At 43.9% G+C, this 15,904-nt stretch overlaps 1 protein-coding gene across 1 annotated transcript in view; it reads right to left on the bottom strand.

Annotated features, from left to right (window-relative positions):
* Ptpra (protein tyrosine phosphatase receptor type A) overlaps window positions 1-15,681 on the bottom strand; it is a 112,781-nt gene extending 97,100 nt beyond the window's left edge. Inside the window, exon 1 of the mRNA XM_051144629.1 lies at window positions 15,391-15,681. The gene's annotated coding sequence lies outside the window, so the exon portion shown is untranslated. The remainder of the gene's footprint in view (window positions 1-15,390) is intronic.
* Between the last annotated feature and the right edge of the window lie 223 nt (window positions 15,682-15,904).

Below are 15,904 nucleotides of genomic sequence, written 5' to 3'. Positions count from 1 at the left end.
TGTGGCTATGAGAGCGTTTCCAAGATCACTGCCACGGTAGCACCCGCAGGAAAAAGCTCACCACAGAGGTGTGTGGAGCCATCTGATACCCAGGGCTCCAGCTGCAACACAGGACAGAAGAGCAAACACTGGTGCAGATAAGCTCTCACTGTCCTGAGTATCTGTCCCTGTCACTCTGTGCCTCCTGGCTGCAGTGAGGTAAGGCCCCTCTGCCACACTATTATACTTCACCAAAGGTCCCCAGCAACGGAGCCAGAGGATCAGGGACTGAAACCCCAAAGCATTTCTAAGTTACTATCTTTTAGTAACTTATTAATCTTTTATTACAATGAACAACTTTAAAATAAAAAATCTGCTTCAGTAGCAAGTTAGTATCTAGTATCTACCTTTCTTTAAACACAATTTTAAAGCTTTTCTAGAGTTATCTTTTTCACAAGAGTTGTCCTGTTGGACTGGCCAGGAAGTCACATGTTTATTAGATCACGCTGTTTCCTTTAGGAGTACGAGTTCAAGCTAGGCAGTGGCACACATATGAAATCCTAGCCCTGGGGAGGCTGAGGCAGCAAAGATCATGAGTGCTAGGCCAGCCTGGACTACTGAGAGAGATCTTAACTGAGAAAAGAAATGAGTTCTAGTTCACTTATCTTACAGTGCCCAAAGTGGGAGTGAAGTCAAGATGGTTCTGTTGATTAACCACTCACTCTTACTTACTAGGTATCATATTAGAGTTGAGATAAAGGGGGGGGGGGGAAGCCTTTAAAACAATTAAGATTCATACCTTTGTCCTCAAGAGAGTAATTTAGTATATGAAGGAAAGAAACTAACAGAATGTTGTCAATAGGAGTCATAAAAAGTCAGGTTAGGAATCCGGAGAGATAGCTTGGCAAGTAAGAGTGGTTACAGCTCTTCCGAAGGACCTGGGTTTCGTTTCCAGCACCTATATGGTGACTCACAACCACCTGTAACTACAGTTCCAGAGGATCTGGTGACATTTTCTGACCTTCGTGGGCTCCAGGCATGCACATGGTACATACACATATGTGTAGGCCAAACACATCAAACACACAAGATAAAATAAACAAATATAAAAAGAAAGAAAACAGAGAAGTGAGCTTAGGTGGCAGCTGCCTATCATCCCAGCTCTCAGAAGGCCAAGATAGGAATGTTCAAGTCTGAGGCCACCCTACTAATACAGCAAGATCCTACCTCAAAAATAAAAACATTAAATTCAGAAAGTAGAAGTTTTCAAGCACTATTGGACAGCAGTTATGATTTAAATCTAATCTGATGACACAAGATTCCTTCAAGTACTTTTCTTTCTTCTGGTAGAGACTCAATCCTGAGCATGCTAGACAAGTGCTCTCAACTGAGGGACAGCTCCAGCTCTCTTTACCCTTTGCTTTTAAGCAAGATCTTACTATAACTTGACCAGGTTAGCCTTGAACTTACTGCGTAGCCAGGTAGCCCTTGAATTACCCAACCATAAATAATACTTTTTATACAGAAAGTTTTAGTCCTTTGTAACTAAAGTGAGTAACAGAAGGCAGAATGAGATGCTAGGTGAAGCTACCCGGGCTCAGCAAATAGTATGTGAGCTCAGTTCTGCTGCCGTGGAGTTCAATGTGCAAGTAATGCAAAGCATGCTTCAGTAAGAGCATCACCAAACTGTAGACCACAAAGTTCCTTCTGAGGCCAACATTTACATTATATGTTATGTGGATTATCATACAAGCATACGGACTACCACATGATTTGATTAAGCAACCTGACAGAAAAATCATAGAGGACTAGAGAGCTGGCTCAGCAGTTAAGAGCACTGGTTGCTCCCCAAGTTCTCTGAAGCACCACTGTAGCTCACAAGCCACTGTAACTCCAGTTCTAAGGGATGCAATGCCCTCTGCTCACCTCTGTGGGAACCAGGCACCCATGTGGTACACATAGACCCAGGCAAGCAAAACACTCATCAGATACAAATCTTAAAAGAAACAGAGACACAGAACCAATACTGTCACCAGACTTGCAGCACTGAAGAAATACTGTTTGAAGCTGAGTTTAGTGGTTTGTGTCTATAATCCTAGCACTTGAGAGGTAAAGGCAAGAGGACAGGGTCTGAAGACAGTCTGGGCTACACAGGAAGACTATCTATTTTTAAAATATAAATGTTGAGTCGGGCATGGTAGCACATGCCTTCAATCCCAGTACTCAGGGAGGCAGAGGCAGGCGGATCACTGTGAGTTCAAGGCCAGTCTGGCCTACAAAGCAAGCCTAGGACAGCCAAGGCTACACAGAGAAACCCTGTCTCAAAAAACAAAAACAACACAACAACAACAACAACAACAAAAAACGCGAACAAACAAGAAAGTTGATACACTCTAATATTGCTTCCTTCTTCACATACATATGTGTACTGGATGTCTCTTATAAGAGTACTTGAATTAGACTCACCAAAATAATTCAAAATAATTCCATCTTAACACTGTATCTGCAGGGAGGATGCCTTTTCCACATAAATTTCTTTTCAGGGGCTACCATTCAGCCCATCTGTAGAAGGCCTGGTCCTGTAGAACAAATATAACCCTGGGGTTGGGCAGACATGAGTTCAAGACCCAGCTCAGACGTTTAGAGTCAACCTTTTCAGTCTTGCCGTGATTCTGTAGAATGCTAAAAGGGCTGTATGAGATAACTGGCTATACAGAGAGTGAATGAAATGCTTCTCTGCTCGGGGACTGTCATCTTCCACTGACTGCAGAGAGCCACTGTACAGCATAACCCTGCATCAGCAATACTGTATGATATGCTTACAAATTAGGTAGGCAGAGCCCGTGTTATGTGTTCTTATTACAAAAATAAAAGTCACACGAGAAAAATTCTGCAGGTGATGAACATGTCTTTTACAATCACTGTGGTGATGGCCTCACAGTTTCCTATGCCAAACTTCATCAAATTGTACACATTTAACTGGAGTCACAAATAAAAAAAGGCTTATTCCCTTTTTTCCTGGCAAAATGGAAACCTCGACTGAGAAACTGCCTCCATCAGACTGGCCTGTGGGCAGGTCTGTGAGACATTTTCTTGATTGATGACTCATGTGGAAGAGCCCAGCCACTGGACAGTGCTACTCCTTGGCAGGTGGCCAAGCCATGGAAAGCCAGTTAGTAAGGAGCACTCCGCCATGGCCTCTGCTTCAGTTCCGGCCTCCAGCTCTGTTCCTGGCTTCCCTTGGTGATGAACTATACTGGGAACATGTAAGCTAAGCAAGGCCTTTCCTCTCCAGGGTTCTTTTGGCCAGAATGTTTTATCAAAGCAACAGAAACTAACTAGAATACCTCACTAAAACTGTTGTTAATGATAATAACAGTAATAAAAAAAATAATAATAATAGCTGAATTTAAGAACCTTGCTCTATTAAAGAGACTTAAGCCATGAAGTACTACGATTAGATCAGGAAGCCAGGAAGATCTTTTCAGGTAGTATGCATCCAAGAACTTGGAACAAGGAAGGAAGGAATAATGATTAGAGATGGTGTAAGTCTTATCTAGGTGGGGACTTCTGTGAGGGACATAGGGACATGAGAAATGGTCCAAAGCAGGCAAATTTGAGAGACAAAACCATAACCTATTGCTAGTGATCTGAGTAACAGCATTTAACTGGTGTAGCTGCTGGGTTGTTGTTCCACTCACCAGGACAAAGATTCGAGAACAGGTCTGTCCTGAGTCTGATGCAGGTGTCTGGGAAGCATCTCAATGGGAAAACAAGCAGGTTGCTGCTTATCAACCAGATCTGATCTAAGGATACATTTTCTCCCTAATTCACAAGAAACATGAAACCAAAGACACACTCAAGTCCTTCCAAGAATGCGTATGGTAAGACACAAGGCTGATGATGAACTTAGGTAAGTCCAAGAGCGGACAAAGAAAACCAGGCAAACACTGGCAGATGACAGCCTGAGGGAAGTGAAGAGACCAGAGAGGTAAAGATAAATAGGACAGTGCGCCATGAAGGGGAAATCTGTTCAGGATTTAAACACTATAATTTACTAACTTACCCAGTTCCTTTCCCTTTCTTCCCTCCCTGGACTTTTCTACATTTTCCTTTGTTAAAACCAGGAAGGTAAAAAAAAAAAAGGCAGTTTCTGTGATTATGAAGCACACAGAACAACCACTGGAGGCGCTACATTCGAGACTCTATACATACACAGAGCCAACCTGAGAGTCAAAGTACCCTAGAAACAGAGCATCCAGCCTCTCTCTCCTCCCAACCATAGGCCCTACTACTGTACTGCTGTAATCATGGTTGGCCTTTCCCGTCCAATAGAGATGGTAAAACTGTCCCCTAAAGTTGAGTGACATTCAGACCCAGGGAGACTATGAGTAATAAAAAAGTAATGATCCTTCTAACTTTAGGTGGTTCTAAGTGTTGATGGTTCAGATCTGCCAATGAAAAGCACTGGGCTGACAGAACCCGCTCTGCTGCTTTTGCAGGTTTAACCCCTTAGAGCTCCAGATTGCTCAACTGTTAGGAGACAGACTGTGGGAAGGTGTTACACTCCAACCAGGCGGGACTGGCTGTGCTTGCTGGACTTGAATGTATAAATAAATGAAGGCATTTTAAACAGCTTGGGAAGTTCAGTTTGGTCACTAAGGGGCTGGAAGAATTTCACCTGTGAAATTTTAACATTTTATTTTTTTTAAAGAGTGAAGAGTCAGGCACAGTGGTACACGCCTGTAATCCCAGCACTCGGGGAGGCAGAGACAGATGGATCTCTGTGAGTTCAAGGCCAGCCTGGTCTACAAAGTAAGTCCAGGACAACCAAGGATACACAGAGAAATGCTCTCTGAAAAGCAGAAGGAAAAAAAAGTGAAGAAAGACAAAATACAGAAAAGGAATAAGTTTTCCCACTTCTATACAAAGTTACTGTTTACAACTACAATTAAACAAGCCTTAAAAAACGTGGGTTTTATTGCCACTTTACTAAGTTAATTTACAGCCCTTCTGTTCACAAAAGCCCTCCCCAGCATCCAATCCACACACAGAACTGGCTGCTCTAGCCACTGCTTGTTCCACAGGCGCTCCCTCAAAGCAGAACCTCTGGAAACTATGGATGATGATAAACAAGAGCTGTAGGACAGCAGGGTCCCACCTGTCCTTGCTTCCCTGGTGCCAGGGTTACTGGTGCCACCAGGCTTGGCTTTTTCACTTGTATTCAGGAGAATTGAACAGAGGTCCTGATGCTTGCCCAACAAGCACTTTACTGACTGAACTTTCTCCCCAAACTCCTAAGGATGCTTTTGTAAAGGGGAAATTGGAGGCTGGTGGGGGGGGGGGTGAGAGAATTACCTTTTACTACGATTTTCTCAATATTTTAACATATACAACTATCAATTACTTAAGCATGTATATCATTTTTAAATGCAAGAAAATAGTTAAAAACAGTTCCAAAGCCATGTGCTATATTGTTTGAATGTTCTATTACAAAATGAGAAGGCCCAGCCAGGAGGGAGCACTGGTGAGCAGCCATGGCACAGGCACAGGCACAAGGATAGGCACAGGCACAGGCACCGGCACAGGCACAGGCATCAAGCTACTGACAGGTCTCCCTCCTTGCCAAGTGGAGAAGGATGCGCATCACTGGAGATACCATAAGAACAAGGGAAACAGAAACATCAAGGTGAGAAGATCCGGTCTCTCACACATCCCCATCACTCTAGCAACAGTACTTAAGTGCCATTCTCTTTACTGATTTATCAGTTAATCAGTTCATATTTGGAAACCACATGCACAATTCCCAACAGCTGGATTTCAACTTCTTCCTTTACACAGAAGTTCCACTTGCCAATAACCCTCTTTCAAAGACCCAAACATGGAACTGTTTTATTATTTATTTATTTCTGTGTAGCCTTGGCTGTCCTGGACTCACTCTGTAGACCACGCTGGCGTCGAACTCGCAGTTATCCTGCCTCTGCCCCCCAAGTGCTAGAATTAAAGGCATGGGCCACCACAGCCTGGCTTATTCTGGTATTTCAAGACAGAGTTTCTTTGTGTAGACCTGGCTGTCCTGGAACTTGCTTTGTAGACCAGGCTGTTCTCAAAAATCACAGAGATCTGCCTGCCTCTGTTTCCAGAGTGCTGAGATGACGGGCGTGTACCACTGTGCCTGGTCCCCAAAACTGGAACTATTACCACTTTTCCTACTTAGCCATATTTACCCATGTGTCCCAATTGCATCGCCATGGCTTCACACTAAACCAGGTCCAAATGTAATCACCAGTTCTGGGGGAATCTGATGCACTGGGATCTGACACCCCCTTCTGGCCTCTGCAGGCACCAGGCATACAAGGGGTGCAGAGGCATATATGCAGGCAAAACACCCATCAACATAAAAATTAAAAAAAATTTAAACCTATGTTTCATGTGAGCCTACAGTCTGTAAAGTGTTTGCTATGCAAGCCTGACCTGAGTTCAATCCCAGAACCCAGGTAAAGGAAGAAGTCTATTCCACGAAGTTGTTTGACATGTGCTGTGGCATGTGTACTTCTCTTCACAGATACATCATACAAACACGCTCACAATAGCAACACATAAAAATAAAGTTTAAATAATTCTGTGATCCATGAAATTAACTATTTTTCATCATTATGGGTGAAAAACTACCTTCCCTTTTTCTCTCCTTTCCTTGTTGGCACTGAACCCAAGACCTTGTGCATGGAGACAGGTACTCTACTGCTAAACTGCACTGCCATCCTTGTAAAGCTCATTCTAGTGTTCCACAACAAAGCAATGCAAAAGTCTACTTTTAAGTCAACACTTGGTTTTGACGGGTGAACACGGCTCTAAAAGGAAGAAGCTCTGTGATGTGACATCCCCACCATTCAGTAGCACAAACACTCTGCTTTAAATTAAAAGCTGGATATGGGGCTGAGGAAATGGCACAGTGGGTCAAGTGCTTGCCACAGAACACATAAGTATAAGACCTGATTTTTGGGTCCCCAGTGCCCATGTCAAAAGCCAGGCTTAGTGGCACACGTCTGCAATTCCAGCACTGAGGAGGCAGAGACAGGTGGATCCTTGGAGCTCACTGGCTGGCTAGCCTAGTTCAATCTGTGAACACCAGGTTCAGTGGGAGACCATTAAAAATGGTATAGAGTGCAGAAGACACCCAATGTTGACTTCTGAACACACACACACACACACAGCAAGCAACACACATACCCTCTCCCCACACACAAATAGGTAAGGAATTTCATACATGCAATCCAAGCACTCAGAAGACTGAAGTGGGGAAATCAAGACTAGCTTGGGCTACACACCTAAACTCCATCTCATATCCTCCCTGCCCTAAAAAGTAACAGAAGCCCAGAACCACAAAAATAAACTAATTAATTGGTCTAGCAAATGTCCATCTTCTCTGATGCATTTACTCTTAACAACTAGTTAGAAGATGTCACTTGGACTACGATCTGACAGCACCTGCCAGGCAAGCATGAGGACCTCAGTTTGGTTTCCAGAGACTACCTAGAAGGTAGGCTTGTGGGGGGTGGGGGCACTTATGATCTCAGTGATAGGAGATACAGACAGGAAAATCCCTGGGCTTCACTGGCCAGCCAGACTGGACTACACAGTGAGGTCAAGCCAAGTGAAAGACTATGTCTCCAAAAACCATTTTTTTAAAAATCCCAAGGTGTGTGTGTGTTGGGGGTGTGGAGAGATGGCTTAGCGGTTAAGACTACATAGTCCTCTTGCAGAGGATCCAAATTCAGTACCCATGTCAGCTGGCTCACAACCACCTATGACTCTAGTTCCAGAGGGAGCCAATGCCCTCTTTTGGCCTCTACTCAACATGAATATACCCCTGCACACATGAACTCTCTCCACACACATCTGCATACGGTTGTACATACATGCAATCCCCAAAATAAAATAAAAATCTTTTTAAAAAATAACAAGACAAGGCATGGTGAGATAGAGCATTAGGTAAAAGTGCTTGCTGCCAAGCCTGACAATCTGAGTTGCCTTCTCACAACTCACATAATGGAAGGAAAAACCCAAATCCCATAAGCTGTGCTCTCACCTCCAACCACATGCCATGGCCCAGGAGTGCACACACACAAAATAAGTAAATGTAAAATTTTTAAAGTGTCTAACACCTGAGGAACAACACCCAAGTTGATCTCCAGCCTACACAGATGTGTGTACATACATATGTACCTACAGGAGCAAACACACAAGACAAATCTTTTCATGCCTATTATTCATCTTTAATAATTACCAATATATGGCAAATCTTTTCTCATCTATAACCCTCCAGATACACGGAATATTTTAAAGCAACTTCCAGACATATTACTTCATCCTCAAGTACTTCAGCTCTTATCTCTAAGACAGAAATAGTCATTTTAAGTATGCCAATACTATCATCATATGTAAAAAGACTATAATCCACTAAAAATCATCTAACATATGAGGGCTACTCAAGTGATTCCCAATGGCCTCAAAAACGCCGTTTTATAATGGTGTGGGTACAGATAAGGTCTGCACATCACACTTAGCTGGTGTCTACTCTTTTCCGCATGCAGACACTCTCTCCTTTTCTCCTGACATGCATCTGATGTCAATGAGCTCACTTTGCTCTACAGCACTTCTCACAACATAATTAAGAACATCCTAAAACTGTTACACCTTGAGTCGTAGTTCTTATTTAATTTGTGGAGCAGGAAACAGGAATATTCATGAATGGTGCCATGCTCTTCCTGTCCTGTTGCACAGAGACGTAAGGGTTTAGTTATGCCAGTTTTGGAGCTGGTGTGATTTATCTGAAGTTTGTTAAATGGTTTTAACATTATTGATGATTAATGCACAGGTCCTTTATCTCATTAGATCATCACACAGAAACTTTATTTTACAGAAACAGATTTAACATTTAACAGATTTAAGATTATAAAACCCTGTTTGCAAGTTCCTTTACGTGTAAAATTGAGGATTTTTTTAAAAAGATGGAACAAAATCACAATGACAATCTAAGTCTGTAAATCAAACCACAAAACTACTTTAGTCCCCCTAAAATGACCGAAGAGTGAAGACAGTGAGTGTAGACAAGGGAGCGGAGAAACAGACACTCTCAGACAGCTGCTGGGCTGTCATATGCTGTAATGGTTCCAGAGAGCAGCTCCGCAGCCCCTCGGCAAACTGAACAGAATTAAGCATCTGCTTAGCACCTCTGCTGCTAGATCTATATAGCTGATAAATTATATGCATAAACCCTTCACAAGCAGGAAAGGGTACCTGCAAATCATATACCTAATAAGAGAACAGATCAAGAATGCATAAAGAACTCAATAATAAAAGAAACCATGTTTTAAAAATTAAAAAATCTGAAGAGACTTTTTTCAAGTGTCATATACTAATAGCCATAAACACACAGAAAGACAATCGAGCCTCCCCCCACCTCCCTTTGGTTTTTTGAGACAAGGTTTTCTCTGTGTAGTCTTGGCTGTCTTTCTAAGAAAAAAGAAGCCATTACTCTCGTGGCTGGAGAAATAGCTCAGAGGTTTAGAGACTATTCTGTCCTTTCAGAGAACCTGAGTTTGGTTTCTCCCACCTACATCAGATGGTTCACAACTGCCTGTAACCCCAGCTCCAGGGGACCCACTGTGATTTTCTGGCTTATGTGGGCACCGGCATTCATGTGTACATACCTATACACACAGATGCATAATTTAAAAATAAAATAACTTAAAAAGCAGTTACTTTCTCATTCATTATCAAGAATGAGACCTTTGCGGCTGGAGAGATGGTTCTATAGGTAAGAGCATTTTATGCTCTTTCAGGGAACCCAAGTTCAATTCCAAGCACATCAGGCTGCTCGCTACTCTTTGTAACTCTAGTCTAGACTAGCAGCTCTCAACCTGTGCGTCTCAACCCCTTTGGGGTAACATATCAAACATCCTGCATATCAAATATTTACATTACAATTCATAACAGTAACAAAATTACAGTTATGAAGTAGCAATGAAATAATTTTATGGCTAGGGGTCACTACAACATGAGGGACTGTATTACAGGGCTGAAGTATTAGGAAGGTTCAGAACCACTGGACTAGAGGATCTAATGGATTCTTGTGGCCTCCTCGGGCACCTGCGTGGTCACACTGTACAGAGAGCAGCCATGCATACATATACACATACAATAATAAAAAATAACATCTTAAAATCTTGAAGAGATCAGTCACAGATTATTTATCTAATACTTTTTTAGGCAGCAAAAAGCTGGCTGTTTGTTTTTAAAATAAGGATCTCATCATGTAGCCTAGGCTAGCCTCATCTAATCCTCTTTTCTCAGCCTCTGAGGTGTATGGGGATTATAGGTATGTATTACCAAGCCTAGCAAAAATTGGTGCGCACACACATGGACATGAACACACACACACACACACACACACACACACACACACACACACACACACGGAAGTTTTGATGGCTATTCTTAGTTGTTAACTTCACTACATCTGGAATTGACCAAAATGCAAGTGGCTGAGTACATGAGTGAGGAACTTTCTCTTAATTAAATCATTTGAGGTGGGCAGAACCACCTGTAACCTGAGCCACACCTTCTGCTGGCAGCCTGTATAAAAGACATGAAAGAAGGAGGCGCTCACTCTCTGCCTGTTGCCCTCACTCTCGCTGGCAAGTCCATTCCTTCGCTGGCATTGGAGCCTGACTTCTTTGGAGTTCTGGCAATACTGAAGCCAAGATAAAACATCCAGCCTCATGGACTGAACAATTACTGGACTCTTGGACCTTCTGTTGGTAGACAGCCATTGCTGGACTAGCTGGACCGCGGCCTGTAAGCCATTCTAACAAGTCCCCTAAGTGCATGTGCTTACACACATTCATTCTGTGAGTTCTGTTCCTCTAGAGAATTCTGACTAATACACAAATCATCAACAACTACCACAAGATAACAAGTGAATGATAACCTGACTTGTTTGCCCACAAGGGGGACAAGGAACGGAGCCTCTTCTTTGTGTACAAGTATGTGTGGAAGTACAAAACTACCTCTTTGCCTGTGTGTGGAGGCTAGAGGACACCCTAATGTGTCATTTCTGAGGAGCCATCCACCTTGAGCTTATTTAGTAATAAATAAAAAAAAATACTGTGTGCATGTGATTGTTTAACCTACAAAGCCAGAAGACATCCGATCCCCTAGAGCTAGAGTTCCAGGCAGCTGAGAGCTGCCAGATGTAGACACTGATAACCAAACTCCAGTTCTCTGCAAGAGCAGTACTTACTCTTAATGACTACTAGGTTCCTTTTTCTTAATGTTTCATTTTTATTTCTTAAATTGTATGTGTGGACACCAGTGCAGCTGCCCTTGCAGGGCAGAGGCGTCTGAGCACCTGGAGCTGGCAATATATATAGGAAGTTATGAGCCAACCGATGTGGGTGCTAAAAACAAACTCTGGTCTTCTGCGAGAGCACTCAGTGCTTTTAACCAGTGAGCCATCTCTCTAGCTCCTACACCTATATGTTTTTAAGAAATAAAGTAAGGACTAGGATTTGTCTTTGATAGTGCTAATAGAATGCCAAGAAACAGTGACACTACTGCAAATCAGCTCAACTTCAGCACTAAATTAATCTCCGGACTCAGTAAGCCCTGTTGAGGGGTAAGTGTCCAATAAAATCATCCAAAAGTAACCATACAAAGAAAAAAGGAAAAGAATAAAACAGCCTTCACATATTACATGGAACACTACATTTTAAACAAGATACAGAAATGAGTAAATATCATTTTATGATATTAAAATTTCAGAAATCGTATTCTACGTGTGCTAACAGATAACATCAATGTCAGTACAATGTCAGATGCAAACTGATGTGAATTTTGAGTAAATACAGTTTTACTTAGTGGATTCTCTTTTCCATGGAGAATATATTAAAATAAACCTTAATTCTGGGCAGTCAGTTTCCTGCTGAGCTTTAATAAGTCTGTGTTACACTACTGCTATTTTTGCACCCGGGACCAAAGCAAAAATTTTTTCTTCCGTTTTGGAATTTGGAACACTTACTAGTTCCTGCACTAGAAGGAAAAAGACAAGATTCTATATTTGGCCAGCTTCCTGCTTAAAACTCAAGCCTGCATCTCATTTCTTCACATGAAGATAGCAAAAATAATGCAACAATGTTTACAAACTGACACTGAGGTCCTCCAGGAACGGTACTGGACAAATACAAATGCCAGAACTGCAAAAAGTAAACCACCATAATCCACTTCTGACCTTCCTGCGCAAATCACATGACTTCTTCTGAACTAGGCTGGAGTTCAGGGTTGCAGAGGAACAGGCATAGGAGTGTTGGAAAACCCTTACAGACGATTCTGCTAGATATTCTGACTTAAATTTATTGAGCCACACTTCAGGGGAGAGAATAAACAGGCACAGCCTCAAAGGAGTGGCAACTTGTTGGTGTATCTAAAAATAAAAATACACACAGGTCTTTTGATCCAGTAGTTCCTTTTCTTAAAATGCATTGTTCAGATAACTGTACATATGAACATATAATGAGGGATGCTCACTGCATTCTTATAAGAGAAAAACCTAGAAACAAAGTTTAACATAAAGACTAGTTACAAATACATGTTAACAGTCCTGTGTTTAGATAAAACAGCTTATTTTACAGCTGTGAGAAAAAAAAAAAGTAAGAAATGGTTGTTCTTCCAGAAGACCTGGGTTCAATTCTCTGCACTCACATGGCAGCTCACAGTGGTCTATAACTCCAGTTCTATAGGATCCAACAACTTTTCTGGCCTCCAAGGGCACTTGGCACACAAGTTGTACACAAACATACATAGGCAAAACAACCACACACATACATTTTTAAATTGAAATTTAAAAAAAAGAAGTGTCAACACAAAGAGTAAACAATACTTTATGCTAATATGGAATGATTTCCTAAACACTTGCTAATTTAAAAAGAGTAAAGTGTGACTGGTATAGCCACAGAGGGAGGAGTGAATACATGTTTATAAAGGAGGAGGGTTTATGGATTCTAGAAACTTCAGCCATCCCTGGAAGTGGTTTGGAGATAATAGGAAGACTTTCTTTCTCTACATATCCTTTTTGGCTGCTAGAATTTTCCTCTCCAATGTTTTAACTGGCTTTTCCTAAACTGAGTAAGACTCTCTTAAGAGGAGCATTTATCCTGAGTCTAAGAGAATGTGATCCTCCTCCTGTGAGTCTGGCCCACTGGCTCCTAAACTACACAGCTATCAATAAGCACACTGCCCCATAACGCCCCCAAATGACCCTTCCAAGTCCCTGATTCCTTCAATGCCTCCTCTACATTGTCAAAACCCTAACACAACAACAGAAGCCTTCACTCTGGTCCGAACCGAACCGCCAGTCCAGCTATACCTCTTCCCAGCTCCCTTAGAGTTCTCCTCCTCCAAGGCAGCCTGTTCTCCCACCGCCACCTTCCACCCCTACCCATTACACTCCCCAACCCCCCCCCCCCCCCCCACTGATGTCGCCTCATGATCTGAAGATCCCTTCCCAGGAAAGCCTTCCCAGACTACCCAGGCAGAGAGGCTCTGGAAACAGACTGTCAGAATTCAGATTCTGACTATTTCCTCATCTGTCTACTCACTCAACTTCCTAGTCCTGCAGTGTAGGAATGAGCCCTTAGAATTACTGAAAAGATTAAACGAGATAATCCACGCAAGGCATTTATAATATAGCCTGTCACAGGCAAATAGAAAGCACCAATTATTATTATTCTAGTAACACCTATGATGTAACTGTTTATATCCGTCTGTCCTGCACTGGTCTGTAATCGTCTCAAACATAAGAATATGACTTTCTCACTTTCAGTTTGAATCCTGAGCACTTTACCTGTCAAGCATATGAAGAGGTTTGCTTTTGTGGTTCTGTATTCACCCGCACAATATATCCGTGGCTAAAAGGTACCCAGTGAAGTCTCCTGGATCCAACCATGCCTTAGAGTGAACAGGTGAGGTCACTTGGGGTAGAGCTGAAAACCACTGAGGAGTTTTTGGCCTTCCAAGGACAGCTGGGCAGACTAGAAGCAAGTGGGATATAAAGTCTGCCAGCTTCTCCCTGGTGACTACTTATGCGGGCTGGGTGTGCCAGACTTGGAGAGACAGGGAATCAGAAAAAGAAAGCCCTAGCCCTACACTCCAAGCAGGCTGTCAGGGAAGTAGTTAAGGACCTACAAGATAACTAAGACGACTTCTAATAGGGAGAACTTAACTAAGACATAGCCCCTCCTCAAGAAGCTTCTCGAAGAGTTAATATGGAGGGTCAGGCTAGCAGCTCGGAATGGCTAACCCTGAAGCCGTGGGGAAGAAGAATGAAGGGATCAAGGTAACCATAAAAGACTAAGTTTAGGCAAGCCTGTCCTTGCAGGAAATGATAAGGCATTCGGGGGTTTCATTCATCTCATGAGGGAAGGAAAGTGAGGGTTTGTTTGTTTGTTTGTTTGTTTGTTTTAAGTGCACAATAACAGCATCAGATCTACGTTTTTGAAGAGAGTATCCAGGCAGAAAGATGTTTGTTCGTCCTATCACAATCTATCCCCATCCACCATCTTTTGGTTTTCTGGATGCCTCAATAGTTAGCAGATAACAAGTGATGGCATATGGGGCGGCATCAGACTGCTTTTCAACAGGGATCCCCTATGCTGGCCAAGGGCTTCAGCCAGCATTGCTCTGTCTTGGAATATTTCTTTTTTTCTTCTCCCTTGTCTTACAAATACCACTGACAACAACAAAAGCCTTAATATACCAGGATCATCGCTGCCTCTGTGGTTTTTATTTTTACGAAATACAATTAGGTGTTAGCCCCCTCCCCCTTCCAAGTGGCAATTTTTAAGATTTACTGAAAGTAAACAGAAGAGATGTGCTTTCCCGAGTGGCTCGTTTTGAATTTGGGTAAGAATTTTGAGTCCGTATTTTTCTGGTTAAGCATACACAACAGTTGGGAATGGGAGGCTGAGAGGGGCCTAGGAGTAGGACCAGGAAAGGTTTTTGAGGGGGCGAAAAATGATCACTGCGTGAGCCACCTATCTCCTCCCATTAAATGGACCTGAACAAATACCGTTCTCGCTGCTCAAAAGTTTTTTGTTTTTTGGCTTGTTCCCCCCCCCCACCACCACCACCACCTTTCAGAATGAACTATGGCCCGGCTGGAGGAGGACGTCCGCAAAGTTCCAGCCAGTCCGTGCCCCGCACATTTCCGGGACCCCCTCCCCCTGTCCCCCGTGCCAGGATGCACAAGCCAGAGGCGCTCCTCCAGGACGGGATCCCGGGACCGCTCCCACGCGCGGCAGGGCCACCCCACCTTCCCGAGCCCACCCGACGGCGGCAGGCGCGAACGCTTACCTAGCCCGGCGTTGGGCGGGACCGCGGGGGGGACGCGCACGGCAGCTCCGCCTCAGCACCGCGGCGGCGTCTCGGCCCGCCGCTCCCCTCAGGGCCGCCGCCCGGTCCGCTGCTCGAAGCCCCGCGGCGGCGGCGGCGGCCTCGCCTCCATGGCGAGGAGAAGCGGCAGAGAGAGGGACTGGGCGGGAAGAAGCGATGGCGGCGTGGTCCAGGGGGTCTGTGCTAGATGGCCCCGCGAATCCCTGTCAGCGCCTCACTCGCCGCAGCCTCGCTCCCTACGCGGCCTGGGCTGTAAGGCGCTTCGTCATTGGCCGTTGAGAGACGGGCGCTGGTTCGCTGACGCCAGGCGGGCGTCTCCGCCTCCGCGGGCCCCACCCCTGCGCCGGGGCTGCGCCTCGGAGTTCCCCGGGCGACCAGGGGGGTCTCCGGGTAACACGACAAGACGCTCACTCCCCGTCTTCCCTTGGCACCTAACATCTTCCACCTAGCCACAGTCCTACGCCCCTGGGCATGG

This window comes from Acomys russatus, chromosome 4 (genome assembly GCF_903995435.1).
Source record: "Acomys russatus chromosome 4, mAcoRus1.1, whole genome shotgun sequence".
Classification (NCBI taxonomy): Eukaryota; Metazoa; Chordata; class Mammalia; order Rodentia; family Muridae; genus Acomys; species Acomys russatus.
The sequence above is the reverse complement of the archived record's forward strand: the minus strand, read 5'-3'. Positions and strand labels throughout refer to the sequence as shown.